Source organism: Coccinella septempunctata, chromosome X (genome assembly GCF_907165205.1).
Source record: "Coccinella septempunctata chromosome X, icCocSept1.1, whole genome shotgun sequence".
Lineage (NCBI taxonomy): Eukaryota > Metazoa > Arthropoda > Insecta > Coleoptera > Coccinellidae > Coccinella > Coccinella septempunctata.
In genome coordinates this window covers 15,570,824-15,575,858 of record NC_058198.1, presented here as the reverse complement: position 1 = coordinate 15,575,858, position 5,035 = coordinate 15,570,824, and the positions used below count along the sequence as shown (strand labels likewise).

At 41.9% G+C, this 5,035-nt stretch overlaps 1 long non-coding RNA gene across 1 annotated transcript; it reads left to right on the top strand.

Moving 5' to 3' along the window:
* Nucleotides 1-612: 612 nt before the first annotated feature.
* On the top strand, nt 613-4,799 carry LOC123322176. Its single transcript, XR_006539067.1, has 2 exons — nt 613-829; nt 4,587-4,799. It is a non-coding gene; the product is annotated as an uncharacterized LOC123322176 (long non-coding RNA).
* The last annotated feature ends 236 nt before the right edge of the window (nt 4,800-5,035 follow it).

The following is a 5,035-nucleotide window of genomic DNA, read 5'->3' as shown; positions in this document are numbered from 1 at the left end:
TCTCGGATGAAATTGAAACAATTTTAGGACTCCCTCAGGGTAGTATTGTTGGTCCTTTATTGTTCATAATTTATGTTAATTCTCTACCTAAGGCGATCAAAAGTGAATGTGAACCTCTAATTGAGAGGATGATGAAGAATATACCCTCATCTCGGACTGAAGTAAAATCACCAGCTGTTTTGACTAAAAGCATTGAAACAAATCATGCTCTTTCAGTTAAGTCTACAATGCCGTCCCAGGATACTACCTCAATGAGATTATTTGCAGATGATACAAATATTTTGACCCGATCGTCATGTATTCCATACGCTGTTGATGTTTGCAATATTGTGGTTAACTCGGTAAAAACTTGGTTATGTAATTATAATCTTCTTGATAGCTCTGTTGTGGTTGAAGATAATGTGAAATTTTTGGGTATAGTTCTTGACAGTCAATTAAAGTGGGGACCTCATACAGAACAACTTAAGACCAGATTAAGCTCTGCATGTTACACATTATTTATGTTAATTGGTCAAGTGGATTTCGATGTGCTCAAACCAGAGATATAGAAGGGGGGAGATTGAGCTTCGACCATTGCGCATCCTATTTTCATGGGACAAAAGTGGGTCCGCCATTTGTCAGGTCATAGCACGGTATTATGATCACGGTTTAACAATTTAGTGAATATTCTTGTCATTTAGCTGCCATTGCCTGCTGTCAAGTCAAACGAATGTAAACAATAATAACAAATATCAACGTATTTTTGGTGATATTTAGCGGATTCGTGTGGTTTTATTAGCTTTTTTGCTGAATAGCAGGATATTTACGATGGCTTACTTCACAATTATAGGTAAGTCGGGGTGTAAGGGGAAAGGATGCGTTTTATAGCCTCTCCTCTCAAATGCCAACCTCACCTACTCGCGGTGCACCCTGTTCTTACGAACGAGGCTCTGGCGACCGAACATGAGCGGTATAACTCTGTTTCCCACAATTACGTAGCCTAAACATTGGCTTGAGCAGGAAATGGCTCTCTGCGTTGCTCAAGTTACGTCTCAGACCTTGTCGTCTCAGGATGCCTGTGCCACAAGATAATCTAGTCGTAGCCGCAACCAAAGTTGCACTGACAGCGTTACCAGTGCAGCTTTTGAACACCTTCTAACGCAGCTCCTACAAAAAGATGGATCAGTCGAACAGGACAAAATTCGTATCCGGAGGTAAAATACCCTCCCATTCGGATCTCCGGGGGAGGGTGCCTGAGCGAGTGAATCATCGAACAAACACCAATGAAAAGCACATAGCTTTTGCAGCATGGAACGTCAGAACCTTGCTAGACAACCCCAAGGCCGACCGACCAGAGAGGCGTACTGCCCTAATCGATAAGGAACTGCAACGAACATCCATTGCAATAGTTGCTTTAAGCGAAACACGCTTTTCGGACGAAGGTAGCTTGGTAGAACAAGCGTATACTTTTTTCTGGAAAGGCTTGCCGGAAGGCGAAATCAGACAACATGGCGTAGGCTTTGCCATTAGAAACGACCTGGCCGCCAAACTTACCGAAAATCCAGTTGGTATCTCAGAACGTTTAATGACCCTACGTTTTCCTGCAGCGAATAACACGTTTGTGAACATCATTGCAGTATACGCACCCACTTTGAACTCCTCTGACAACTTAAAGGACACTTTTTACGAAACACTCGTTGCTACATTAAGTAAAATCCCAAAACGGGAACGAATTATTCTCCTTGGAGACTTCAACGCTAGAGTGGGCAAAGGTCAAGACTCAGAACTATGGCCGGGAATAATAGGGAAACACGGCACAGACAGCATCAATTCGAATGGAGAACGTCTGCTGGCTCTTTGTGCAGAACACAATCTGTGTATAACGAACACCTATTTTATTACGAGACCCAATTCAAGGGGGACCTGGCGCCACCCGCGCTCAGGGCATTGGCATACCCTCGACTATGTGATCGTGAGAAGGAAAGATCTGAAAGAGGTGTTGGTCACTAAACCCAGAGCAGATCTGGAGTGCTGGACTGATCATAGGCTGGTAATCTCGAGAATGAAAATCTCAATGCGCCCAAAATACCAACGCAAGCCGAAGTATCTAAGAGAGCGCCTTCAAATATCCAAACTACAAAACCCTTCTACAAAGGACAGATTCACAGCTGCCGTCAAAGATAGCCTAACACCACCGGATTATAACGACGACATTGAGACTCATTGGCTCCGTTTCAAGTCATCCCTTACAAATACAGCGAAAGAAATACTGGGCACAGAAAGCTCCCGAAAATCCCCAGACTGGTTTGCTGACAGCGAAACTTATATCGCACCCCTTTTGGACGCAAAACACAAAGCGATGAAAACCGCAATTAACAAGCCTGGCGATGTTGCAGCCCAAATAGGTTTCATAAACATAAAACGCGAGGTCCGTCAAGAAATAAGAAAAATCAAGGACAGCTGGTGGAAAGAAAAAGCTAGGGAAATACAAGCTTACGCCGATAACCATGACTACAGGCGTTTTTTCGAAGCTATTAAAACTGTTTACGGTCCAAGCAGAAAAACTAGCTTTCCTATAAGAGATGCTCATGGAGCTATTCTAACTGATGATAGAAAAATTCTCGAAAGATGGAAGGAGCATTACTCACAGGTCTTGAATCAAAATAACGACTCGGATTTATCCATTTTAGACCTGCTCCCCGCGTATAGTCCGATGACATCGCTTGATGACGAAATCTCAATGTCGGAAATCATAAGCGCGATTAAAAATATGAAAAATGATAAGTCACCTGGTCTAGACGGCATTCCGGCGGAGATATTCAAAGCCTTGGATGAGGACATTGTCAATAGTCTCCTAATACTATTCCGCAAGATCTGGGAACAGGGAGATGTGCCACAAGACTTCAGAGACGCTTTAGTTATCAACCTCTATAAGAACAAAGGCGATACGTCGAATTGCAACAATTACAGGGGCATATCGTTGCTTAATGTGGCCGGTAAAATTCTCTCGAAGATTATGGCTAATCGTCTGGTTCCACTCTTAGAGAAGCTTTTACCTGAATCCCAGTGCGGCTTTCGACCAAATCGAGGTACGGTGGACCTAATTTTTACACTGCGACAGCTACAAGAAAAGGCCCGTGAACAACAATCAAGGATTTATACAGCCTTCATCGATTTAAGCAAGGCATTCGACTCGGTGAATCGGAGAGCGCTATGGAAAATCATGGCACGTCTTGGAGTACCCGAAAAATTCCTAGCAGGGTGTAAAAGCCTTCATACCAACAACACCGCTAGAATACAGCATAATGGCTCTACAACCGACCATTTCTCAACCAACTCTGGAATAAAACAAGGCTGCGTATTAGCGCCTTTACTGTTCAATATTTTCGCCATAGCTGTATCGATAATTGCTGACATGAGCATGCCCGTAAGAGGTGTTGGGATAAGATTCAGATTTGATGGAGGCCTGTTTAACCTGAAGCGCCTCAGAGCAAAAACCCGTACCAAGTTTATCACGGAACTTCAATATGCAGACGACTGTTCACTCATCGCTAGCAGCTCAGAGGATCTAAAGATAATGATGGACACCTATAAACATATATACGAAGCTTTAGGCCTTAGACTCAATATTGACAAGACCAAAATCCTGGTAACTCCGCCAGAAAGCCTTCAAACAGATATCAGCCTGGACAATGAAACTCTAGAACAGGTCGAGCAGTTCAAATACTTGGGAAGCTTCATAAATACTAGGGCTAACCTTGACACGGAAATACACAACCGTATCAATTCGGCATCACGGGCATTCTGGAAGCTGAAAGACAGAGTGTTCCAAAATCACGACCTCAATCTGAAGACCAAGACAGCTGTTTACAGAGCAGTGGTCCTCCCAACGCTTCTTTACGGAAGCGAAAGCTGGACTCCCTACAGGCGACATATTAAACAGCTTGAACAGACGCAGCAACGTCATCTAAGACAGATAATGCACATCAGATGGTTCCACAAAGTTTCGAATGCAGAAGTCTTGCAGCGCGCGAGTTGTACAACAATTGAGACTCAAGTAACGAGGGCCCGACTCAGATGGAGCGGCCACATTCTGAGGATGCAGGACACAAGACTCCCCAAAATAGCTCTATACGGCGAAATCACTGAGGGAGCCCGGAAACCAGGAGGCCAGTATAAGCGGTTTAAGGATACACTACATCAATCCCTAAAATCAGTTAATGCTAATCATAACTGGGAACAACTAACGTTAGACAGGTCACAGTGGAGGTCTTTGGTCCACAGTTATAATGGAGAATCGAGAAGGATACAGCGGCGACCAGATCTGGTTGGAGACTATCCATGCCCTGAGTGTGGAAGGATCTGCAGGTCACGGTTGGGTCTCTTTAGTCACAGGAGGGCACACAGTCGCAACTAGCACTGAGAAGTTACAAGTCTGTTCAAATTTATTTATTTATTTATTTTTTTTTTTTTTTTTTTTTTTTCTTCTTTTTGTAGATTTATTCCCGGTAACGGGATACAGCAATGAATGAATATAGGTAAGTTCCCAATTATATCATTTTTTGAATATCTTTGATAGATTTACAAATTTTTTAAACTTGTTTCAGTATTTCTCCTTCAAAATTGATGAAAAGACTCATCGAATTGAAAAAACTCCAAGCATCATATAGAAGGAAATTATACAATTAAGTCTCTAAAAAATAAAATACAACACATGAAAGAAATGATGGACTTTTTTAGACAAGATCAACGTATTTCTGAAAATGCTGCCCATCATTGGGAGAAATCTTTTGATTCAGTGCCACATTGATGGAGAGATATTTAAAAAATGTAGAGAATGATACTGTGACTGTGATTAGTATATCTAGTCATATTTTGAAGTTTAAATTTTTTTTATACCGTACTTGGAACGGGACCTAACGTTGTCTTTTGAGTACACCTTACAATTTTTAATTTTTTTTTCAAACCTAATGTTTCATTTAGAATACACTCTATATCATAAATGATTCATTATATCAGACTTGCACTCTGAATTCATACATAACCTATTGCTTGA